The 27,369-nt window shown below is 40.9% G+C and overlaps 1 protein-coding gene across 1 annotated transcript in view; it reads right to left on the bottom strand.

Annotated features, from left to right (window-relative positions):
* Positions 1 to 5,901: 5,901 nt before the first annotated feature.
* Positions 5,902 to 27,369, bottom strand: part of LOC111578152 (uncharacterized) — a 150,685-nt gene continuing 129,217 nt past the window's right edge. Inside the window, exon 4 of the transcript XR_008600281.1 lies at positions 5,902 to 5,911. The gene's annotated coding sequence lies outside the window, so the exon portion shown is untranslated. The remainder of the gene's footprint in view (positions 5,912 to 27,369) is intronic.

Below are 27,369 nucleotides of genomic sequence, written 5' to 3'. Positions count from 1 at the left end.
GCCCAAGTTATGAAATGCTTTTCCATTTTGCCAACTTACTGTATGTTGGCTGGGAAACAGAAAGTGATAGAGTAGGAGACAGAGCGGAGGGAGGTCAGAGATGGATGGATGAGGAGGTCTTGGAGAGAGATATAAATGGAAGGGCAGACAGTGGGAGAAAGAGAGACCCATCATCAAGCGCAGTTACTGCCCACAGAGCGACAGCGCGGCGTCTCGGTGCACGTGTGGACAATCTGTGCATGCAGGTGGATGAATGGCAAAAACGTACAGCCTCCTCTATCTGTGCGCGCCATCAATATCATCGCGGCAGACCCAGCTAATTGCAATATGTCAGAGATAAAGAATGCTTAGGTAACGGCACACATAAAGAGGGCTGACAACGGCATAACTAGAGTGAATGGACGCTGGCATCGCCTTGGGACCAATACAGATGTATTATAATTATGTCACGAGCTCAGTGATTAGGTGTTATGTGTCTCATTCACCTTGCTACCCGCCTGAGTAAATTAGGCACATCGCCCCCTGCTGGATTTATGTTAGTTCTCCATGCAGATGCTGATGAGGGTCAATGACAACTGATTCAGATAAAGGCAGCTGGGATCTGAGTAATATACATAAAATATTCGTCTCTGTGCATGTGACTTTATATACAAAGATAATTGTACTGATATAAATTATTTTAAATCCAGTATTGGTAAAGCTTCATTACATTAGGATTCGACTCTTCCTGGCAAAGATTAAGTACAAGAACTAAAAGAGCTGAATTTGAGGTTTTTTTTTTCTCTTTACTTATAATTAAGTTAAACTAACATAGTCTGTTCCAGGACATTTACAAGAAATTAACATGAAAAATGGCCACGTCAAAGCTAAACATTTCTCCGTAGCTGGAAAGAAGCCCTGCTTATTGACTTGCAACACTTTCAGTGATGACCTGTTAAATCAGAGCTATTAAATTGTACAGTAATCTTTACTGTCTAATGTTGAGTTAAAGTAGGTAACAAATAAATTCGCCTTTGATTTATCTCAGGTGTGAAAAAAGGTCTACAAACTTTTAAGGTTCAAATGAGTAATTTAATCATCTTCTAAAGCATTTTTTGGACCTGTAGTTTCCAATGTGGACTATGCCTGAAATACATGAGCATAATGTGGGAATGTTAATAGTTGCATTTCTTTACCATCGCAAAAAATATAAAAAATAATGTGAATATGCTGTGGTCTGTACCAAACAAGCATTTTGGTTACGTTACATCTGGAGAATATGATTTTTAAACAAGGGTGTCTCCATAGCATTTTATTTGAAACAGTATGTTGTGCTGCAGTAAGCAGCTGCTATGACTTGGATTTTGCTCGTCCATATTGTGGTTTCAATAATATTTTGATATCCATGCTAATGTGCACTTATTTGGATTGTCTCATCTTTCATTTATTAGATTTTTCTTCCTTTATTTGATTGTTTTTTCCATTGTTTAGTCATGAAATGCCAGGAAAGCCCAATGTGTTTAAGTTTCTCCATTTGTGTCACAAACAGTCCAAAGTCAAAACACACACTATGTACAAAGTTTGAAAAGTCAGCAGAGAGTAAGACTGGATGCATGGTGAGGGATAGTGTTAATAACCATCTGCTGTACTCTGATGACTTCATTGTCATTTTGTCTCCTTATTGTGCTGACTAAAAAAAACTGTTTAGAGTCTGCCGAAGTCATGGAGTACAGTATGACATTAAATTTAACTGTAAAAAGAGTTTTGTAAGAATTTCTAAAGCATAGGAGAATAAAAAGCAATAATTTCCCTTTATTCTGCATGCCAAACTACATGCTTCATGTGGTGAACAAAGTAAGATATCTGGGTCACATCATCAGGGATGACTTATGTGATGATGACAATGTGCTTCACCACAAACAAACATGCTGGTATGCAAATTTCATACATGTACGGATGATGTTGAAGCTGCCCTTTTATACTGTACTGTACTACTAACACTGTACTTAACTGTATACAGCCCACTTGTGGTGCAGTGATAGTGAAGCTTAAGTGAAAAGCTTCAGGAGGCATTTAATGATGCATTCAGAAACACTCAAGCAAACATTCCCACCTTTCACGTTGTGCTGGTGAATTTTATGTACAAATGTATGTGATTACCTGATTCTACAAATGTAATCAAAATGGCCTTCACTTAGCATACACTAAGTACCATGAGGAATTCCTGGAAACACCAGATCACAAGCTTGTATGTTATTTAATCAGATCAGTAAGGGCTTGTTAACTATAATGTTTACATCTCTGTGTTATTCTCGTGTTGTTTTAATTGATCCTTTCTACTGATACTGACCTATGAAATTAAGAAAAAGTGATTAAGTGAGAGAAAAATATGAATTAGACAAAACCAATCCCATAAATCTTCCTGTGAGGGGAACTGGAAGTGGTGGATATTCTGTGAATTACATGAAACAATTAGCTGATTGTCAAAGCTATTGCAAGTTATTGAATTGTCAATCAATGTAGCTCTAATTACATGACATGCAGTATATGTTTTATTTTCACCATTTATTAGTATTTTGCATGAATACTATCAAGCACACAGGCACTGAAGTTTGTGATTGGAACCCAGATGAAGGAAACAGGTGCTCTTCATACATGCAGCCCACAGTCCGTCAGTGATGACACCTCTATTTCAGACAATACAATCAGACAGAAAGGAGCAGATAGAATGGTTTAGACACAATCAAGCATTCCTTCCACGGAGGTCTGCTGAATCCCACAGAATAGAGCGAAGCTAAACTGTCCCAATCACGTTGATGTGGACTTAATGAGCGGCTTTAAATTCGTCTGCCAATCATGCCGCCTTAAGACTGAATCTTCGGCCTGAAAGACTCTACCTGCGCATATCTAGGGGTAACTACATCAAAAGTTGATGGCGGAGAGGCCTGTGGTGGCTCATTGGTATGAGCATAGGGGTCTGTTCAGCTGCATTAAGCCCCAGCAAGTTCATTAAGCAGCATGAGAAGGGAAGGACGAACGGCGGGGCAGATAGACTGCCTTGATCAATGTAGATGAATGTTCTGCACTGCTGCATGAGAGGCCACAGGGATAAGAGCCTGAAGTGAATTAATGTATGTGCATTAAGGATGTGCATGTAAAAGTACGTGTAGGTGTATAGCGAGGGAGGGGCAGGGAGGACATTCAAGCAGCGTTCAAGTAAAGAAGTCTGGAGCGTGTGCGCAACAAGCAGGAAATGATAGACAGAAGCAAGAATCTCGTTCAATCAGTAAAAATAACGCACTCTCTTACAGTAAGTCTATTGCTTTTCCACAGTTACGGGCTGCGGTTCCCGTTACTCTATGATGGCCATCAATTTGAGTTTGGGACTGCTGCTGAGACGACGGCCAGATACCTCTCTCGAATCCAATAAGCACAGTTACACAAACAGCCAGAAAACACGATCAAGGGAGCAAACTACAGACACAACCTGACGCCTCTTCATGACAGGCGCAGTGATGATATGTGGGGAAGAACTTCGGTCATTTTAGTAGAAAGAGAGACTGAGAGAGGGAGGGAGGAGAGGAAAAAACTGTTCTGTCTGTCTCCAAGCCTGCCTGACTGTGTCCCAGGGCACTATCGTCTGCCTAAATAAGAAAACCTTGGAAAATGAAGAAGGGTGAAGGGGAAAGCAGGGATGCTTCTAGGAGAAAAGGAAAAATATCTGAAAGAGTCTATTGTTTCAGAGAGGAAGCTGCTTCACCAAACTGAGATGTGTACAAAAAACCCTAGAGGGGGAGAATATGCGTGTGTGGGTAAAAACTCACAAAGCAAAAGAGGAAGTGAAGGAGGCCAGCTCGTTTTTAATATACTTGATTTGTGCCGGAAAATCTCAAAGACAGATGCTAGAATATCATTTGAATGCATTTGGGTGCTGACTGGCCCAGCAGACAAGCTGCCTGGCACTTGTTGCTGGCCAAGCTCAGAGTCCCCGTCCTGATCATTATGTTGTTTCATTCCACTCTGTCAGCCTGCTGCATTGTCAATCTGCTCTGTTTTTTTCCTTTTATTATATCTTCCCTTCTTTTTTTCCCCACACTTTGTTTGTTTTGTTGTCTGGTAGCCCTCCCGAGGTAAAATGTGCCTAAGAAAGCAGATGTGGAGGTTAATCTATAGTACCTGCCTGAGTTTGTCTGTGAAAGAGCAATAGAACAATTCCATAAAGACAAAGGCAATGTGACAGTATGTGAAAGAGAAAACATTTTCAGAGACAATGACAGATCACAACGCATATGAATCATGACACACAGAGATTCAGCCACATGCTTTTTAACAATTCTAATAACTTTTCTTTCCCAAAGGCAAAGCATGTGCTCAGTGAGCCAAATTGAAACCTGAAAAAAGCCACAGGTGAGAAGATAATATAAAACTGTGAGTACAACTACGCCAAAAGTTCTTCATAAAACTCAGGGTTCCAACACATATTTCATTTCCAAACCTCCACATATTTTCAGACTCAAATTTCCAGACATCTTTGCAAGTTTTTCAGACCAAATTTGAATTGTGAATACAAACAGCTGGTTACTTAATTTGGACATATATAGTTTTAAAATCTATTTACATGTATGGTACATTTTGACTTGGTCTAGGAGTTTGCAGCTCGCAGTACTGTTGCATATACAAATCACAGATTGTATTTAAGGTGCAATGCTACAACAATTAAAGAGCAAAAGCATCTCTACCTAAAGAGGAATGGTGCTGCCTGTACTTGTATTATTTTGCCTCAACATACTGAATAAATATGTTTTTGAAAATAAGAACCAAACAGATGTTGAAAAATCAGTGCCTGTGTATACTTGTTTATTCACTGTGTCCATGGAAACAACGATGAAAGCAGCCATAAAGATATGGTTTCTTACACAGAGAAGATAGTCCATTTACCTTTCTGATAAATATATCACTGCATGACTCAAATGTTCAGACAATATTTGGTTATTTGTGAGGCTCCATATATATATATAGTTATAGACACTGCATTTTCTTTCAAACTAATTTAGTCGTCAATGTCCAGATTTGGAGCAGTAATGAGGTATTTTTGGTAGAGCTGTTCTATAGGCTGTGGAGGACCAGCATAGAGGCAGCTCTGTGTTTTAGCATTGCCTTGCGACATCAAGCTGACATCTCACTGAGTGGTGAATATGTGGCTGTGCTGGCTGCATGAAAAACACTTGCTTGTACAATCAATTTATTTGTCGTGATTCTGAATTTTAGATTTAGAAATCCAAATGGGGCAATAGTCCGGAAACACAAATATTTTTTCCACACCCTCTTTTCTTTTTTTCTATAGATCCAGTATCATACTTTTCCAGACTGTGAAAGAAATCTGCGTAATGTAGAACCTGCAGTTAGCCATTAATCTTAGCGACAGAATATGAGTATAACCTGCAGGTTTGACCGGCAGAATTTTTCCAAGTTGTTCCCTCAAGACTTCAAAGCCTAACACAGAAATTCATTGTGCAGGGATTTAATCATCAATAAACAATGGGAGATTATTAGGGTGCAGCATGGGTGAAGTTGTAGTAACAAGTTTGCCGGTCCATGGACAACAGAGCGAGAATTTGACAGCAGGGGAAACACCACAAACAAAAACATCTGCTATTATTCAATTCCCAGTTGTGGCATATCTTGACCTGATGAAAGAGAAATGAATAAATCATGCTCCATTAAATGTCATTACGCCTGTTAGCAAAATCTAATTCTACTAAAGTTCAGCGCCGGTTTACAAATTGAATCTAATTGCCCAGAATGCAAATGGGCTGTTGTTTGTGTGAATGTGAGACCAAGCAAGAAAAGAGAAAGAGAGTGAAAGATAAAGAAAAACAAAATGTGCAAGTTTAGGGAAACCTTTAAGCGACAGCATAATGGGCAACACTTGCTCTTCAGAGTTTTCATTCAGAAGTCTGAGCGGCTACTACGCTGGGGAATTGTCGATTGTCAAGGCTTTAAAAACTGATGGTTTCATTTGAGGAAAAAAGAGGAGAGATGGGGGAAATGTAATTACCCAGCGAGAGCTGTGTGGGAGTTTTACTGTTTGATAATTATCCCTTAAAGGCACGTTAAACTTTTCCTTAGCTATCTGTATAAAACTCCACAGAGACATAGAAGTAGGAGAGAGGTCACCCAGCTTCAGGAGGGAACAGAGAGAGAGAAAGAGATGAGATAAATGCGAAGGAGAGTAAAGATCAGATAAGCAGGATGGACAGCTGAGAACACGAAAGCTAGAAAGAAGCACAATAGGAAATAAAACAATACATCACAAAGAAACACAGCTCAGAGGACAAGTTATCACCTTGCTAAGTGACAAAAATCTATCAACTCGTAATGGTTTCCATAAAAGCAAATGTTGGATTTTTGTGGAAACTACCTGCCTTTTTTGGGGAGGACGAAGCATCAAAGCATGCAGCACTTTGGAAACGGATGACTGAAACATTTGATAGACCACTTTTCATTTCCTCAACTCACTTTACCACACCATCTGTCTCTTTTATAGATGTACCAGCAAGCACACACACATGAACACCATGCACAGACACTATACTTAGAGCAGCTCTGCCTTTGCTTCACACCCACAAACAAGAACGCACACAGACACACACAAATGGTAAGCACGATGTGTGTGCACAAATACCGTGTTTACCACAGTACTATGCCGTCCATAAAATTCCCCACTACGAGCAAGTAATGTGAAAGCCTGACCTAACAGCACTGCTAAGAGTAAAAATACATTTGACAACAGGATAAACATTTAAAATCCCAATAAAAACAAATATGGAGGGCAAAGTCTGAGTCAGGTGTGTTTACTCTCAGTGACTTCTCAGGGCACTACCCTGCTGGTAACTGGAAATTTTCCAAAACCTGTGAAAACACCATCAGAATATGTTTCAGCACAGCTCCAGTATGTTTTTTATTCGCTGAATATATGGCAGAGCATTAAGTTCAAACATTCACAATCTTCACAGGGTCTCTCTTCATGAGCTTAAGGGAATGTCACATTAACCTGAGGCAGCTAGTTTCATGTCACACCAAAGCTTTTCATCACAGTTGACGCCGTTTCTACTTTTCCTCCAATTCAGCAAGCTCCATAAATAAGCAAAATAAGAAATGCCTTGATGTCTCACTGCTGGCATCTCTACATCTTAGCCATGGTAATACCCATTTATCTCACGGGTGTAGTTCAAGTCCTGAGTAAACCCACGTTGCCTCCCTTGTGCACAGAGTCATCAGCTTAACTTCTTTATCAGTGGCATTAATCTGGGTGTTACACTTTCCAATTAATGGAGGATCGCCTGGTGCCATAAATATGAGTGGAGCTGGAAGAGGGAGGCTCCTTGAATTGATGCTGATAAATGCACTTACACTACGTCTCACGAGAAGAAACATGTTCTAAAAATGTTTAAATAATAATACATTTATTTTAGATACACATAAAGCTACATGTACCCAAAAAGATAAATGCATCAGCTTTACCTCCTAGCAGAAATGCATCTAAAATGGCACTCTTCCATGTGGGACATATATTAAGACTTTAATTTTAAATGATTTCATCTTGTCTACAAACTTTTTTTTTACAGAATATAACAGAAGCGATTATTTAGATGTCAAATGATTAAAACTTGTATCATCTCTCAAATTTGCAATGTTTCTTAGATTACATTTTGAACAGTTTGTCTTACAAATGATGAAAAACAGATACTCTAGAAAGACTATTTCAAAAATAAAGTCCAAAAGCAGAAACTTAATGCAACACAAGTGAATACACCCTTGATCACAGACACCTAAATTTGAAAAACGGTCATCAAAACAAAATTTAGAGCTCCTGTGATTTCCACTTAGCTTGAACTACATGAACATGCTTGTAAAATAAGCTGTCAAGACCAGACCTCTTTCAATTTTGCAGCTGTAAGTTGTATCTATCTGCATGTCTGCATCATGGTTCCACATTAAAAATAATTGCCAGAAGATTTTGATTGTGAGATGTCCCAGAGATGGAAACAGTTACAGGAAAATTAGTGACCAAATAATAATCTGTCAAAACACAACTGCAGAAGCAATCAGGTGGTACATAACTGTAACACCACTAATCAGAGCCATAGGAGTAGACCTTTGAATGTGATGCTGTGGACAGTGTGATACTTTAACAATATATCTCTGAAAGATAGACGGACAAGTGCTTCAGTCTGGGATTATCAAAGGTTTCAGCGCAGCTCAAACAGTGCTAAAAACGTTGCATACACTAAACATGAATCCTGAAGAGACAGTGCAAAACATTTGTTGGCAAGATAACACTAAACTAAATGCATTTCGGTCATATGGGGTCCAGAATGTTTGACGTGAACATGGCCTGAACTACTACAACAAACACATAGTCCTGACAGTGAAGCACAGAGGTGACAGTGCAATTATATAGGACTGCATGAATGCAAAAGGTGTTGGGAAGATGTCATTTATAGATGACGCCATGAATGTCTGTTGATGTAACAAAAAACTGGCTGACAAGATGACTCCAGTCTGCAGCAGCTTAGCAGAAGAGGAATATTCCAGCATGGTAAAGATTCAAAGCACACAAGAGTCTCTAAATTATGACCGGTCCAAGTACGTGGCCTGACTGGAATCAAAAAGAAAACCTTCGGGGTATTTGAAAAGGAAAGGTAAAGCCACACAACCCCTCCAGCAAAGAGAGGCTGGAAAAAATATTTTTTTTCCAAAAGTTTGTGTAACCATGCATCCATGTCAAGGAGGACTGAGTCATCAAAAAAGAAGCTGGGCTTACAAAGCATTGAAAAAATACAACATTTTAATCTCAGTGATGAAAAGTTTACAGTATTTTGCTGTACTTTGCTGGTACTGTGGCTTCTATTTTAAATATAGTGAATCTAACCTCATCTAAGACCAAATACTCTACTGTTCAAGTAAATAATTACAGAATTATTGAAAGGTGATACAACATTGAATCATTTGACATTTCAGAGCTACTGCAGTATGTTGTGAGAATTTTTTTTCCTTTAAAGTGCTGACTTTAAAACTTCTCCATTCGGTTTTATTCGCTATCATTTATTGTCCCTAATTGGCATGCAGTACGACTACGACCATTATTCCATAACTCTCTGACACAGAGTGACAAGATACACAGTTTCAGTTCTGGGGGTCACCCACAGGCCTAACAAGTGATATCTGCGATGTCGTGTGTGCACATTATGTCTGTGACTCTGTGCGTGTGTGTGTGTGTGTGTGTGTGTGTGTTATTGTTACTGTCACTGTGTGTGTTTCTCTATTTGCTTGCAGAATGCTGTTCTATTACGCCAGAGAGCCAATTAGCGTCTCTCAGTTTGACACCCATCTCGTCAGGACCAGCATGCTCATACATGTTAATTGTTGTCTTGAATGGCCGCAGAGGTTTTGGCTGCCTCATTACAGTGAGAACATGCAACTAACAACCAGTAGGCTGATGTGGCAAAAATCTCAGAGCCACCCACCCACTCCCCTGTCACTACCTCTCAGTCACTGCTTTTCTGTCCTTTCCTCTTTGCAAGTAGCGTTAGTGAGTAACACTCCTACGGAATGACCGTCTAGTAAAAAGCTCATCTATCTAAGTAAATTAGCCACCAGTCATCTGCAGACAACCATACATGAGAGCTGACAATTCAAAGTAGCAGTGGCAATGCACTTAGTCTGGTTTGCTACTTCTTGGAGGTTTTGGTAGGAACACAACAGATGAGTGTGATCACGCTGTGCTGATAGTTGTGCCCCATATTGGCAGGAAAATCATGCAACATCTGCAGAATACTGCAAGAGTGTAGCAAGAGCAGAGGGGAGAAAATATGTTGGGGAGGCAGAGGCAACAGTGGGTATATTTATTGAGAGGGACAAACAAACTGGCAAGTAAAAAGACAAGAGCATGTGCGGAAGCTGGCTGGTAGAAAAGAAAGACAATAAAGAAAGAGATGACTTCTAGAGATGGGGTCAAAGGAAAGGATTGAACAATTCAGTAAATGGATGTAAGCCGAGAATTCAGAAATGAATATAAAGCCCTTAAGCAGGGAGCACTCAAAGTTCAAATAAGACGGAATGTAGTGAAAACTATTGCGGTTTTTTTCGATCCATTTCCAAGCCAGTCATACTTGAAATCTCTCGAGTCTATCTCATAGAAAAAAGCTACAACTAAAGTGGAGTCCAAAAGCATGTTGCTAGAGGAGTTTTCTATCTGCATACAGTAAGTAATGCAGGGTTACTACATGCCACAAAAGATACAGATGCTGATTCACAGTGTGACTATCAGCCTCTGGTGTCACAGAGGGAGGTCATATCGGTGAACTGACAGGGTTACTGGAAAAAGAAACTACAAACTAAAAGAATCTTTCTGCCAAATATAAAAAAAAATATCCCCAAAGACTTTAGAGGACAAACACTGCAGACAACTTGATCGATCAGAATTGGTTTGAGTGCTGCATCAGGAAACGTGTTCTCGAAGAAAAAACACAAAGACACACACAAAAACTAAACAACTACAGTAATCTGAATCGATGATAATCATTCCTTGGGTCAGTGACTCCCCTCTGAGCAATACACCTTTTCAGAGAAAGTATTGCAGGGGCTAATTCTCATCCTGACTGCATCACACTCAAGCTGCAACCACTCCAGTGCACATTGGAGGTGATGATCTGACAAAGCCAGAAGGACAACATCATCAGCAAACAACAGAGATGGCACCTTAATGTCATCCAGCTGGACACTATCCAGACCTTGACTGCATTTTGACATCCTGCGCATAAATATCACTAACAGAAGAAGCGACAGGGGGCACACCCTTGTCGGAGTCTGGTGCCCACATGATTTTGACTTAATGCCAGATGCTCAGAGTGTACAGAAAGTGACCCCTGAACTGCATACCCATGTAGATCAAGTTTCCATGATGTTTTACCTGCATTAAGGTACCATCCTCGTGTCTTTGCTAAACTTGCTGTATTTCTGGCTTGCTCAAGAAACATGGTAAGGATTGCATGAAGACACGTATTGCTCTATCCTTTTACTATGCTGTTTATTATACAGAATGCGTCTCCCGCTGCCTTCACACTGCCACAGCAACTATACACACACACACACACACACACACCTGCAACAGCTATGTCAGCCCACCCAAGGACATTCAACATGTCAGCTCTGATTAAGCCTGCACTCAGCCTGTAGAATAGAGTTCTTGGTTGGGGGAAGAGGTGTGGAGGGAAAAGAAACGACTTGTGTCCAGTAATAAATCGCTGCAGGCAGCCGGGCTCTTCAGAGCCATGGCCCAGCCGACCCCCAACAGATGCCGGCTGGTTTGGCCTGCCAGTTGCGTCCCGGCCTGTGGGCCAGCACCATCATGAGCGATGGCCGCCATCCAAAGTGGTGGTCTGCCACCACAGGCGCAGGTGTAGACATCGTTAACATCCAATAAGAAAAGAGCGAAGCCCTGCGGGTGGGGCAAAGTGATATTGATGGAGGCTCGTCTGCAGTTGCCTGGTTCACTGAGCAAATATGAGAATAAATACGGCCTTTTGTATAGCATGTGGCTTTCATTAATATTAACCAACAGCTTCAATGGTGCACAAGAGTGTCCATTAACAGCGGTCACTATGAGTTGACAACCACCGTCTGTTTGTACTTTTATTTGTGGTTGTTGTTGACTGTTTTACTGCTCTCCCTGTCCTCTTTCACATCATGTCGCCAGTATATGCAAAGCATGAGCCAATATGTTCTTGTGGTGCCAAGTCGGCAAAGTCAATTATGTTTGTTGTTTATTAGAAAGTTGGAAGATTATGTGACCATTTGCCAAGCTACAGACATGGTCTGCTGCAAATTAATCCTGTGAGGATTCATATTGTTTTGGCACACACTTCTTTCTTCCTCATTGAGCTGGTAATGCCAGGAAATTGAGTAGTTGTACAAAAAAAAAAAGTATCTGAAACAAAACAGCAAAGGACAAACAAGGCCGGATGTGACTTGGTAACTGGCCATACAGACTATGCATCCATGAATAAGCTTTTCTACGCATTTAACTGTGTCCAACATCAACCCAGTTCTGCAACTGAAGTTTCTTCTTTGTGCTTGAACATGTATTTATGATGCTGCGCAGTTCTTCATCAATGCCTAACCCAGGATAATGATGTGCCAGCAGGCCAGTGACATCACACAAGCTGGATGGTTCATTGGTTAAACCCAGTTTCCTGGAATTAATTTGAGTAGTGGTCAAATCTGAAAGAGTCGACTGAGGGTTAAGCACCCAGGTCAGTAATGACATTATGTCCAGGGGCAGAACATCACCAGATAAGCACCGTCTGAGCCAGATGTTGATATGGATTAGAGAAGTGGAAATGGATCTATTCTATTCAAGGCAGAACATTAGCTTCCCTACAGTCGGTTGAATCACTGCCATGACCTGTCTCTCTATGCCTCAACATAAACCCCCTCTGGTTCTCAGGAATCTCTCTCATGAGCTACTGGAGTCCATTGAGGGGATTTCCCATAATCTGACATGTTTGAAGATAGCACTGTTGATACCACCGGGCTTCAGTTTGGCGAGTCTGAGCCAGATCGTTCTAGGACCAAAGAGTACAATGTTTTGGGCCCCCACTGGCTCTTCATCACGTACAGAGGTACAAAGATGCCTCGAGCTCTGCCTCTGGCTAAGATGCCAAGGGGATACAGAGAACGGTCCCACTTTTGCTTTACTATTTTCAAATCCATTCTTTTTCCATGTTAGGGTCACAGCAAGGAATGCAAGCACTAAGCTTTGCTCCTGTAAGCCTGTAAAACCCATTACAGGGTGAGGCCTATGTGGGTAAAATGAAGGTTACATATTGTGACCCTGCCGCAAATGAGCACAGGAAGTGGCTTATAAACTTCCCCATTCCACGCTTCAATAGCTGCCAAGTTCAGGTACATATAATGTATGACTATATACAGGTACTTCAGAGTGTGTGAACTTTGATTATGACTTGCACTCTTTCATGCACATGTACGGTGTGACTCAGTTGCTCTAATCTTTCCTGTTCGTGGTGTTTTTCTATTCGTGAAGACTCTTAAACAAAGGCAGTGCCGCCATCTTTGCTCTCCCTGCACATTTTTTCATCCCTCCTTCAGCAATCAGTGGCATCATGTTGTGCCCCCAGTGAGTCTGGCAGCATCTTGTAAAGTTTGCTACAAGGTTCCAACACAGAATTTACTATCTAGTCATAATCACCTGGTGGCCTGTACGACTGAGGTTGCTGCTTGGTTTCAGATCGATTCCTTTCCACTGCTCTGGGACTCACTCAGGCCTTGCTATATGAACATTAATACTCCAATACTAATGAGCAAGCATTAGCTGTCATATATTAGTTCAAGCATCTGTAAACCTTGACGTAAGGACAGAGAGAAAGCAGTGCCTTGACAAGAGCCCTTAACATCAAAAAGACTCTGGATGATAGTAATTAGTTTGTGAAGGACAAAATATTTAACAACAAATTATACAAATAATTAAACTCTCACTTCTGATTGACTTTGATAGACGGATTTTCTATGTAGCATTTACTCAGCAAGTCTAAAGGCTCCAGGGTTACGCATGATTACTATGCAGGAAAGCCCATCTATGAACGTAAATTATTTGGGCATTCAAGGGCACATGTCAACACAGTCCTACATAACCACATATGTATATGATTTACATGAACAGACATGTGTGATAGTCCATATGAACAGACATTAATTATTTTTGAGGAGCTAATCTGGGATGGTTTTTTAATTAAAATTATTATTAAAAAGCACCACAATGATATAAGACATGAGGAACTGTCACTGACTTGACTTATTTGTAATTAATCAATATATGGTGGCATTCTTCTGGCATGCAGCCACTGTCTAAATTGCTATATATTAAACCCTGTTGTAGGATGTAATCCTGATGTATCCCACGTCTATGGTGACTTCAGCAGCTTATAGAGACATTTCAGTTACAACAAAAAAATGCACCTTTGCAGTATATTGTAACATATGATTATGCCCTTCAAACATCCTAATCAATTTATCTCATCCGCACTAAATAACAGCAGCAGTGTATAGGTGTTTGTGGAGCGCCTGATAAATCACTGGTTAGAATTTCACGAGCATCTGCATTTTTTGTGTAACTTTGGAGGTGGTGAGGCTGGCAGGCACATGCTGTGAAGGATGAGTAATGACGCCAAATTGAGCGGCGGAGGAAGTAAACACACTGGCCTGTTGTTTCTATTGGACATTTCACCCTGGGGCTGTTGTTACAGCAACCCCTTCTGCTAAAATTTATTATGGTTTGCCTGTACCTCCTACTGCAAAAGCCAAGTAATTTTAAACCTATAGGGCACACAGAAACTGCTCTTTGCATTCCTTAACTCCTATTTGCCTTTCTTGCTTCCTGCTCATTTGTTTCTCTCTCCTGCATGGCCAGATGTAGACTAAGTGGCTGTTGTCAGCTGAAACAGATTACGTGCTGCACACAGAATCATGGGATGCCCAGCCCGAGACAAAGACCAGAAGAGATGCATGTGCACTCTTGTCTTCACCACTCCATCTTAACATACAGGTTCATGAGTTCACGATCACTGACACTACACTCTGAAAGCTACAAGAGAGAGTCTAGCTGCTTTATTTTCTGGCCCTTCTTAAACTGGTAGGTCAAGCTACCGGGCTGGCTCGTGGTCCGTGTCTCAGGGATGAAGCTAAGCCTAGGCATATCCTCAGCCTGGCTGCCTGTCAGCAAGCCCCACAATCCCTGGCAGTGGGAGGAGAGCTTTCTCCCTCCTACTCTGTCCCTACCAGTTCTTTTTCTTTTTTCTTGGATTTAAAGGTTATCTGCAGCCATCCTGTCTGGGGCCTCTGGCGAGAGTTGGAGAGAGTGGCCAGCCCGCCACAGGTGTGAGCACTACAGATAAGCAAAGGAAGGCTAGCAGAGAACGCAACCGGGTGAGAGGCGGGGCCGAGGACGGCAAAGAGATATGGAGGTCCATCGTGGCCTGAGACTGACCTTCATTCACACAATATCGCACACACATGAAGCGCTACCAGGATGAGGAAACAGAAGGGATGTTCTGCATGGCTAAACCACATAGCCGTAATCTTCCCAACTCAGTGAAGCATTTTTATAAAGTGAGACAGGGAATAAGAGATACAGAAATAGAGGGACAAAGCAGAGGTGTTGGTTAAGAGAGAGGCTGTACTATACAGAATAAAGTATGCATCGTGTAGCATTTGAGAGAAAGGCGAAAGTGAACTTGGCCTCAATGTTTTTTTAAAGGGCTGCACTAATGTGAGGGATTAGGATCAGGCATATCATCTGTTCTCCCTGCTTTACAAAAGTGAAAACATAGCCAGGGCTGGGACACAGCAGCCCATCCCAAGGTTCACTAGCTCACTTTCAGTGTGTGTAGCGCCTCCATTAATAACTAATAGGTGGAACATTAGGGGGAAATGGTGAGTATATCTTGAGGGCTTACATTAGCCTGGCATACAGCATCTCCTTATCTGTGTGTAGGACAAGAGAGAGAGAGAGAGCGAGAGAGAGATGGGATGCGTCGTCCTCTCTTTGACTTTCTTCCTCCATTAACTGCCCTGGGAGGATAATTCGAGTGCTACTAAAAGTGTACAGAAACAGCACAGATGTATGCAGACTGCTGAGCATAAGCAGATGTGTAGCCATTCAACAATGCAGCAGCCACTGAGTACCCATTGATGTTCCCACTATACATGCAAATACATGCACGCACACACAAGCAGAAACATACATACATATGCATATGGGGGATAAATAATGAATAACGAGAATGGTTGAGAATCATATCGGCACCATCGTCTGCATGCATTAAAACCCGTGCGACATTATGTTTTGCCATTGTGATACTATTTCTAATTCCAGTCAGCAGCCATTTTGAGTGCTATTGCATTGTACTTAACATGACAATATTATAAGGAGCTGCAAGATAATATGCAAGCCACCTTACTCATTATCCACAAACGAATGAACGGCCCTTAAATACACATTCAAAATAGAAATTACACCACTGATACAACAAATTATCAACTGCTCACTAAGGAAAATAACCACTTTCTGACTAATAGAATGATACTAATGAATGAGTTATTTTTTTATCCTCTTGAACACCGTTTTAAAACTATGCTATTTAAAGATAATTTAAGAGTCCCAATGAAATATAACGGTAAGAGTTAGATGACATTGAAAACTAAAGAGAAATTAATGGAACAATATTTTTTTTGTGCTATAATTGCGTTTCACTTACATGAGTGAAAAGATTTTCATACAAACACATTTCCAAGAAGATCACTAATTCAGTAGTGTAGAATGAGAGGTGAGAGTGCAATGTGACGGGAAATTAAAAAAAGATTCAGATGCTACAGTGAGCGGAGGATTTATGAAGCACTGGGAAAGAAATGCTTTTTAGTGGGAAATATAAATAATTATCATAATAACTAATGATGATTCATGGATTGTTTTTCAGAAATCACTGATGCACACAAATTGTATAGTGATTGGGGAGGGAGAACTGCTCCTGTGCACTCAACTAGAGGGCAGCAATTTTTGAAAAGCAGGACTTAGAGTAAACCAAACACGTATGTACGCACACATGCACAGAGAACGAGAGAGAACCACTCTTCTATATCTCTGGCTAATTTCAGACTCTGGCTGCACAAACATCATTAATCAAGCTGACTAAGATTAGTCACTGGCAAGCTCCCCTACCTGTTTATTATAATTAAATCGATGTATGTGTCGTTGCAGGCGTGGAACCGAACCCTGGCAGAGGTGATTCTGCCCAGCACAAAAGATGAGCTGAAAAACAAAGAAAACTGAGAGAATGCGTGGAGTAACAGAAAGGGAGAAACTAGTCGTGGAGGTAAAAAAAAAAAGGTCAGGTGCTGGCTGTGCATGGGCAGAATTGGATACAAGTTCAGGCTTGCAGAATGGAGACAGAGGTGAGAGGTACCGTTTGTTGTTCTGTACTTTAAAGACAACCTCTGCTAGACCCAAAAGAAGGGCCCACGTGGAACGATTCTATTCTGTGCAGTTCAGATTGTATAACCCCCATTCACAGCTGCACAGCACAGCAGAAAACATCTCACGAAAGAAAGGAGAAACGATGGAAAAGTGAGGCTCGCAGAGAAAAAGGAGAGGGGGAAAAAAAACTCCTTTCAGGACACAAGATTCGAAAAAGGCAGACTAGACATGTTAAAGCAAACACTCCCCGTGTGAGGTCTACAGGCCAATTGAAACCAAAATTTGTGAATTTCTTTCTCTGTATTTTGCTTCTCAGGTTGTGTCTGGGCTTCTTTTTGTGATTGTCAGGAAATAAAATTGTACAGCACACTGGCTTTGCTTAAGAAAGCACTAGGTTGCTATATGAGTAGACAAAGAGCTTCAACATATATATATATTTTTTTTATTTTTTTTTTTCCATATCGAGGGGAGAACCAGAGTGAGGAGATGAGTGGGCAGGCAGGCAGAAAGGCAGATATTTGATTTGTGCCAGATATTGGGAAGCACACAAGAGATAAAGCAAGTGAAGCCACTAAAACTTTTTTGCCGATAAGGTGACATGGTAATGGCTCATAAAGGGAAAGTAAATTGGGAGACTGAGGTTTACGACTGTAGTGGTTTGGGTGGTGGAGGGCCAGGGGGAGGAGCAGCAGAATCACAGAGCGCTACGACTCATATCTAGGCAGGGCATATGGATACCAGGCTCGCCATAAAGTCTTTTTGTCAGGGAGTAATCTCCTTCTTGTCATAAAACACTGTCAGGGATTTTGACAACTGCACCTGAATTTTTTATGCACAAGATATTGTGGCAATATTCTGCAAAATCCGCTCCTGTTATTGCTGCGTACAACGGTTACAGAATCCACACTGATGTGATAATTACACCAGCCTTATTAATGCACAGTTTAACTACCCTCGGGGAACGAACCCGCAGATACGGCATTGATTCAACGTTCATGATCTGAATACTCTGTTTTCAACAAGAATGGAGTACATGTATCAAAACCAGGAACGCCGCAAAACTGGACTGCAGATAATGTGGCTGGGATGATTGCCATTTCAATAGAGGAAAGTAAGAGGTGAGCCAGCAGCATGGTGAATAAAACATGAGGAGACCGATAGGGCCACACAGACCAAAATGAAACAGGTATGTCTTTGTACAGCATCAACCTTTGACCTCATCGTCAAATTGGTTGACATCCCACACTCCGACAAACCTGACTGCAGCATGAAAGTGTAGTGAGCCTTGTGATTAGATGGGCTCCCATTTACATCGCTGCCTAAAAGTGGCAAGTGCAGCACTTTATTTCCCTCCAGCTCTGTTTGTTGCAGAGAGCATATAGCTGCTCTTCTTCTCTCTGTGGAGTGAAGTGTGTGTGCCGTTGCTTAGATAGACAGACACTTTACAAATACTCTCACCGGTAGGTTTTATTTGCCAACTACAGATGAGTTCTCTCTTCCGCTGGTCAGCAATCCAGCTGATGTCTTAATGCAAATACTGTACCCATGTTCTCATTTGTTCTTAGTGATTGTACTAAATTAATGTGGTAATGATTTATTGATGTGCTACTGAAGTGCTACACACAATACCTCTCAAATGACAGATTAAAATGGCATTACCGAAGGGATATCCAGGTGGAATACAGACAAAAATACTCACTGGTCACTGCCATCAGCTTGAACAGGCAACTGGGATCACAATGTATATATGAGGGGCATAATAACTGATAGCAAAATGGACTACATGTCCTTTTTAGCACTCTTACTCAGTGTCAACATTTTCAGTCTGCTGGAGCAGTTCAGCGACAGTGTGCAAAGGGAAACAAAGATCCTCCTGAAGTAACAGACCCTCTGCTTAAAGCTGAGGGGACTCACAGGAGAATATGCTTACTGCTTTCAAAGTAACTATTGCCAAGTGGCACTTCATGTGCAGATTCAAAGCTCTGGGCATAGTACGCGGGCCCTTGGCAGACTCTTCAACTGCACCCAGTCCATGATCAGGAGGCCAAGCTCTGCCATAAAATACCACAGAAGCAGGCTTGGCGAGAGCTCCCGAATCTAACTCTTGAAAGTGGAAAGCCTGCCCAGGGCTGTAAGAGTTACAGGCCTTTCTCACTGCCAGCATTCGCAGGAAACACACACATGCCATGACTGCAGTATTGGTGTTAATCAGATGCTGCTTTGGAGAGGAGGATGAGTCATGTGCTTTGTGGGTGTTTGAAGAAGGATGTTCTTAGGTCAAAGTAGGTCACGGGGTAAATGGCTGTGTATTTTATCTTATGGGTATTAGGACTGGATCCCTTATGTGGCTGTATGCTGATGGATTGCTGATGTCAGCTCATTAGTGGTGCTACCTTTGCAAAGTCATCAGTCCATGTAGGTGTAACGGTGTTCAGTGGTTTAACAGGGTGCAGAACAGAAGAGAGGCATATAATAAAGGGATAAAGTGCTAAAAGTTAGCCACAACAACAAATGAACTGCAGCAGGTGTTGTCGTAGGCAAAGTCGAAATGACTTTTTCCTCAAACGAGTCATTGCTCTATTGTTGGCTCTACTTTACAGCAGTGACACTCAACTTGCGGCCCACGGGTAATATCAGGATGCCAGCTGGCCCGCCAACCATTTTCTCATTCACAATGAAAATAAATTAATTCACGCTGGGATTTTAAAAAAAAGTTTATAAAGTAAATGCTCAATAATGTCCCTTGGTTGTTACACAGTTAATTTGAAAATGAATAATTCTGAAGAAAGACTATTAATTTTTTTACTGTTTGCTTATTTGACCCCTGTCATTATACATAAGTGGTCCCCAGGCAAAGCAAGCTGAGTATCCTTGCTCTTCAGATAAATGAGAAACTAAATTAGCTAAAAAGTTAATTAAACAAGTGGAGGAAACATGGTGCTTCTATAATGGTACTTTCATACTTGATTGGATGGCAATAAAAATACTGCAAATTATATGCTGTTGCCTTCTTCAATCATTAGATCTCAGTCCAAGTAAACACCTTTGGGAGATTTTGGATGGATATGTAACACAGCACTCTAAACTACCATCTCCCAAACACCAAGTTTCTTCATAAAAAATGTGATTCATCACTTCAGTACAGTTACACAAATGTGTATAATCTATGGTAAGAAGAACAAAAGCTATTTCTGCTATGTTCTGGCATCCAATCATGGTCCTACTCTTTACTAAAACTGAAGTCTCTCACAGGTACTGGTGCATCTCAAAAAAATCTGAATATCGTAAAAAGTTTAAGATTTTTCATCAGTTATTTAGGAAAGTGAAATTTGAATATACTTTATATTCATTACACATAAAGTGAAAAATGTCAAGCCTTTTTAGTGTTTTATTTTTCATTATTATGGCTTATTTCTTATGAAAATCGGAAATCCAGTAACTCCAAAAACTTGAACATTTCATTTTGAGTTCATGTACTGTTTAAACTGTATGAATATTGTGTATCTCTTGGTCCAGTTTAAGTACAATCATGGGGCAGACTGCTGACTTGACAGCTGTTAAGAAGATAATCACTGACACCCTCCAAAAAGAAAGTAAGACTCAAAAGCGCATTGCTGAAAAGGCTGACTGTTGGCAGTGTGCAAAGCTGACTAGAAGGAAAAAGTGAGGTAGGAAAAGGTGCACAAGCAACAGGGATGACCACAGCCATGAGAGGACAGTCAGGAAAAGTTGATTCAAGAACTTTGTAAAGCTTCACAAGGACTGAGGCTGGTGTCAGTACATCAAGAGGCACCGAGTACAGATGTCTTCAGCAAAGAAGCTACAACTGTCGCATTCCAAATATCAAACCTCTCCTGAACCACAGACAACATCAGAGGCTCTTAACTGGGCTAAAGAGAAAAGAACTGGATTGCTGCTCAGTGATCCAAAATCTCTCTTTTGAGATGAAAGTAAGTTTTGCATTTCATTTGAAAATCACAGCCCTAGAGTCTGGAGGAAGAGTGGAGGGGCGCAGAATCCAAGATGTTTGAAGTTCCCAAAGTTATTTGGTGTCCAATGCCATCTGCTAGTGTTGGTCAACTGTGTTTCATCAAGTCCAAAGTCAACACATTGGTCTACCGGGAAATTTTAGAGCGCTTCATGCTTCCATCCGCTGACAAGCTTTTTGGAGATGCTCATTTCCTATTCCAGCAGGACTTATCACCTGCCCATAGTGCCAAAACAACTACCAAAAGGTTTGTTGACCATGATATTATTGTGCTTGATTGGCGAGTCAGCTCACCTGATCTGAACCCCATCTGGAGTACTGTCAAGAGGAAGATGACTACTAAGAGAAAAAGTTCTGAAATTCAAATTGAAAATCAGAAATGAACTGACCTGGCTACCTGTAGGAATGAAAAATCAAAACAAAAGTAGCTTTAACACTGCTTTATTTTCTATCTTTGCTACATTTCCTCTCTTCTTTACTTTTCGATAATAAACTGAATGCAGACTTTCCTCGCACAGCGTTTTTTACTCTGTGCTATTAATAATTTTTTAATTAAGAAAAAAGTAAAGAGAACTTCTTCAAACTACTAATACCAACTTTTAGTGAGAAAGAGAATGAAAATAAAACAAGAAACAGTTGGCCTGAAGCCTCCAAATCAGTAGCTCCCCCCTGCTCTGAGAGCTCTGAAACAAAAACTGAGAATTTTTGGGCAGTTCGGATTATTCTCTGACCATTTCAGACTGAATTTATGAACATAGTCACAGCTAACCAATCTACTACCTAGTGGTTACTTGTCATTATTAATACATGTTTCTACAGTTCATATTTATGTGTGCGTGCGTGCGTGTGCGTGTAATTAACTTTTGCTATATGTTCCCTTCAGCTTGATCCTGTTTCCGCTCTTACATGTGAAAGGTTGTTGGATATGTGGCAACAAGCTTTGTCCTCACTGACTCTAGAGAAATCTAACACACTTTACACTTTCGAACACTTTCTCCACCATCCTAACTAAGGGCAAGATCTGTGATTGTGCTGCATTGTGCGGTAGCAAATTGCCGCAAACAGGTTCGGACAGAGAGACCTCTGTTCTGGACAGGAATAAGCAAAAATGCATCATGGATGTATTAGAGTTGGTGAGATAAAATGTGCAAGATGATGTTTATGTGGCAATAAAAAATAGAAACTCAAAATAATTTCTCCAGTACCAATATCATGAATCGATAACTTCAGAGCTTACTCATCCTCTGGTCATTAATAATTTAGCCCTGGAGACTGTTTAATACTGAGTTTTGGCAGCCATCCTTGGCTAAATTTATACAGGACTCCAGACTGCAACCATTTTGGTTGTATTTGACAAATCTGTCAATTGGTCACACCATTGCAAGTCTGCTTGTGTGTCTTGTGGTGGTTTGCCCAGATAGATAAAATCCCTCGGTTTCAGCAGAGGTATTTTTGTATTAGAACCCCTTACTCTTTTCCTCTCAAACTTTTTTGGGGTCAAAAGCTCATTTGGGTGTGAACTAAAGGCTTCTCTGTCTATCTACCTAGTAATATTGATGGAGTGATGTGATGTATTTAGGGAACATTCTGCCAACTGTTGCTACAGAAAAAAATCTGAGTTCCATCTCTTCTCCTATGGCACTGCATGGGTATGCCACCTAGTACCACAAGTAAATTCCCCACCTTTGGTAAACACTACGATATGATCAAACAGCTAGCATTTTGGAATGCAGGCATTGCAACGAGCGCCGAAGAGGAGATGTTCCTAATTGAAACGTAAGAAAAGGCCAGATGTCTCAAAGAAACTCTGCCATGACAGGGATGTGACAGATCAGTCTAGTCTAAAAAATATAAAATACAGTTTTAGCTGTGTATTTCTAAGTGGATTGCAACACACACACATACATTTGTATAAGAAGTGAGATACGCAACCTTTTGGCCACGATAAGGTTAAGCTAATGTTGGTCTTCAGTATGTGGTCTTAAATAAGCACAAGTTCTGTTGCCAGGTTTGAGGTCAGGAAGGTGGGAGCTACTGAGAGAAAATTATGACACACTTTCACAAGACCAGTAGAGGGAGGACGGAGAGAGAAGCTGAGGGAGTGCAAAGCGACATCTCACATTGTGTAATGGAACGCAGTGGCGGGTAGCTTACCGCACATTGTACCGGTTGCCTGGAGCGCCATGGCAACAGGGAGAGAGAAGGATTGAGAGGGGTGGAGGTTCAAGGACTTCACTTGTTTCACCAACATTGTAATTACTTTGGGCACCGGCGCTTGGTGAAACAGATGCATTCTGAAGCTCCAGCATCAACTAGGAGAAAGCCCCAGAGGTTCTGGTGCTTGAGTGTTTTTCAAGCCTTTCTCCCCTTCACATATTTGTGACGCTACAGCAACAATTGGAAATACAATAGTATTATGGAGGCAGCCTGATAATGAGAGAGGGAGACAGAGACAGGGAGAAGGAAAAGAGGGTGGAGAGGAAAAGGCAAGAGCGCAAGAAAGACAAACGAGGATGAAGCAAAGTGAACACAGATAGAGATCGACAGTATGGGAGATAAAAGCTGCTTGAAGGAGGAGGCTGGTAAGAGATATGAGGAGAAAGGACCAAGGGAAAAGGGATAGGGGGGCTTTGTAGGGATATAAAAGTTTCAGTTTTCCCCTTTTAGATACACACATGCACATAAAAGAAGCAAAAAATAATTATTTGGCCAATGCAGGGATGGAAAGGAGTTTTGTTTTGCTTTGACTGACAGATACTAGAGATGTGAACAGATAGAGTGTCAATGTTTACTTAAACACATGTGTATGTCTTGCTGGTATATTTTTATATCTGTTTTGAGCATGTAGGTCTGGATGTGAGAACATAGCAACGGAAGCATCTTTCTCTCCTGATGCCGTGTCTAACACGATCAGCAGTCATTAAGAGCTCTCCAAAGCCGATGAACCTCACAGACACAAACCATCTCCAAAAGACAACCCCCAAACCCAGTAAACACACACGGCTTCTGGCCTGTAAGCTTCTTCACCAGTGTAAACACGCTGGCAACTACTTGAAGCACTGGCAAGGGTTTTATATATATATATATCTATATAAAATGTATTCCAAAAAATTCACCCACTCAAAAAAGTAACAAAATATAATTTGGTTTAGTTTTATTTTCTCTTCATCATATCAGATCAGACTGAAAAACTCTAGTTTGTAATTTACCATTAGTATTTAAGGATGCATGTATTCCTTTGAGCATACAGTATAATCTCTGCCTGTAGGGAGGATCCTACCATCCTATTTTTTATGGTTTCTATACTGTATCAGATTATATTACCACTATTTTGTTAATCAAATTTTTCTAATCTTGTTACATTGTGGACGGGTGGATAATCCTACATCATAATCCTCCAGGGAATATTGGTGTACCTTAAAATCCCAATTCATTCATTCATTTTTGTCATATATGGTTCTTTAGTCTGGCCGCTGCATCTAGCTGATGGTGGAAGACACAGCAAAAAAGATGCCTGCAATGGAGCAATTTAGTTTCATCTCAGTGGTAGAAGGTTGCTATTTTTCATCCTAATACTAAAGTATGATCATAACAGGTCATACATGCACATTTTATGTACACAGACAAGCCTGATAGTGTGTTTCGACAAGCTAATCCATTACCCCTATGGATGTTACAACCGATGCAGTGCTGTAACCTGCCTGAGACAAGGCAGCAGAGCACATACGGGGTATACAATCGTCCTTTTCTGCGACATGTTTCTTTCTTAGCACAGAAGGGGAAATATTTTGATCCCCAGGGATACGCTCAGGGATGAGAGCGGCCCGTGGCTGTCCCTTTGTTGCCTGTAATGGATTATTTCATACAAACATGCAATTGGGCTGCGTTGCTGATGGATAGCAGCCATTGTTATGGTAAAGTCACTCTATCGCCTTGTCTGGCTCTCCTATTAATCTCAGTCAAGTCAATGGCGCCATTGTGCAAAATTCCCCATTAAACCATACCACCTTGACTACAATGGAAGTGTCAGTGCGGCACCTTCTATACTCTTCCCAGGAAGGAAAGAAAATGGAATGTTTTCCTAACAGATTACATGGATTAATGGGTGTATTTCAAAAACCTGTAGAATGCAAGGTAAAGAAAAGATGGCTGTGTATCTCATTTGTAATTGTATGGATGGTGGATTGTCTGCAGGTGCGGGTTAAAGGTAAGCAACGCCATTTCCTCAGTGAGCTTGAACTTGACTCACCTTCTGTGTTAAACAACATCAGCCTGCGACCCTGGATTGAGACATGGAATGGATAGAAATAGTGGAAAGGAAGATAGACTGACAAGAGGAAAAAGAGAGCCGGAGAGAAAAGGTAAAAAGGATGACAGAGCAACAAAGGCAGTCTCCAGATCCACAGTCTATTGTCCAATGTTGCTCGGCTGTGGGACAAAATTTTTCTCCCAGGCTCTCTCAGTCTCATTTTCTTTGTGCCTTGTTTCCCATTCTTGTTCTTATTCTCTGCTTCCCCGTCTGCCAATTTGTGAAGACCCCACATCATTACTGTCAAAAATCACACTGCAGTGCCACTACAAAAGCTATACGCACAATATCACATATACAGGCGCACACTCGTACTTACCGCCCACTCGTGTTGAAAGGAAATGGCTTTTTCCTCTGACACTCAGCAGCAAGCTTCTCCCATAGGAATCCTGAGTCAGACAGACAAGGAGTGTGAACTAGGAAGAACTGGAGACTTTGATTTTTCTGTCAGACACTTTTAGCCCCATGGCCCTCATAAAACACTGTTTGTCTCCATCTACATCTGATTGTGTCATTGTCTGTTCACTCTTTGATGTGTCTATGTCACTGTGTCTTTGCTGCACATGCAACTGCAGTCACAATCTGTGCCATTAGCATCCCTGAACGCCATACAATCTTGGCGACCTTTGGCTCGCTTCACCGAACAGACATTTGTTTAAAAGACCATAACACAATCTGTTCAAATTGGTACGGAGGGAAATGATTGTGAAGGAGGGACAAGAAAGAACGAGAGAGAACATTCTAGATCATTTAACTGCAGGGTTCGATGAGAAGCTAAAACCCAAAGCCTCTCCGAGTCAGAGAGGAAGGTGATTAAGCCCTGTCATCAAATCTCACACCTCCTTTTCAAACCACAGGAAGCTGCTGGAGAGCTCTGATTACCATCAATGACACTCCACCCCATCCATCTGATCCCTTGTAAGAGGCTGTTAAACCCAAATGGGCTTCCTTGTTAAAACTGGTGTCAAGTAAATAATAGATCTTTTTATCTATAGGTGAGGAACTGGATAAACATAAAAGTGAGCTTATCAAATCCAAAAGGTGAACAGTTAAAAGGAGCTCTAATCAGATCTGGCACTGCTTCCTCTCAAATACTTCTTGGTAACTGATGGCGCCGTGAAAGAGGTCATTGGTTTTGCCCTGAAGTGGAGATACTATATGTTGCCAGTGAGACCAAAGCCAAATGTCTGAATAATTGAAAGGCTCCAGCGTTCCACATTTTAACAATTTTAGATATGCTCATTTTTTCTATGAGATACTGCTGTCACCCAATCAATGTTTCATCAGCAGTAAAAGATGAAAAAATATGGAACTCTGTAACCTGTTGCTATAGTTATGCATAAATTCAAACTAGGATGCAAATTTCAAACAATCTCCCTATCCAACAGTCAGACATGTAAACAATCAATAATTTATTTTTCCTTTTCCATATGCTAATAAAAACATTTTTTAACTTTTGACACTTAATATTTGCCACAAAATCTGGTTGGTTACATTCTGAATTTAAAAAATAGAGAAAGTAAACACCCAAGGTTAACTGAAGTATTGCATATATTGCAAAAAATAATTTACTTGATTTAAAACCATTGTTCAACAACTGGCTAGACAAAATTTGAGGTATTAAGCACAGCATACAAGCTGCAGTATCCCACAGCAAATAACCCGCAATGTTATAAAAGCCTTCACAGCAGTTTGCTGTCAAAATAATCCTCACATTTGGTCTACATTACTTGTTCCCTGTAGTTAATGTTAGTCCAGCTGCTGGAAACTCTGCTCAAGTGGAATAGAGGTCCACAAACACTTTATCACTTCAGGAAATATGTCAGTATTTACTGCCACCTTTGAAATTTATTTACACTCAGAGCACAGCATCACTGATACATGTCATCACTTGTAGATTTTGTTGGAAGCCTGTCACTCAATTTCCAGCTTGTGTTAACATTTGAAAATCCCAGTTTAGCATTAGCATGAGCCTTTGGTAGCTAGTTAAGCTAGACAGCCAACAGACATCTTTATACAACTTTACACTGCAGAATTCAT

The sequence above is a fragment of the Amphiprion ocellaris genome, chromosome 21 (genome assembly GCF_022539595.1).
Source record: "Amphiprion ocellaris isolate individual 3 ecotype Okinawa chromosome 21, ASM2253959v1, whole genome shotgun sequence".
NCBI lineage: Eukaryota > Metazoa > Chordata > Actinopteri > Pomacentridae > Amphiprion > Amphiprion ocellaris.
Note: the sequence above shows the minus strand (reverse complement) of the source record. Positions and strands in the feature narration are given on the sequence as shown.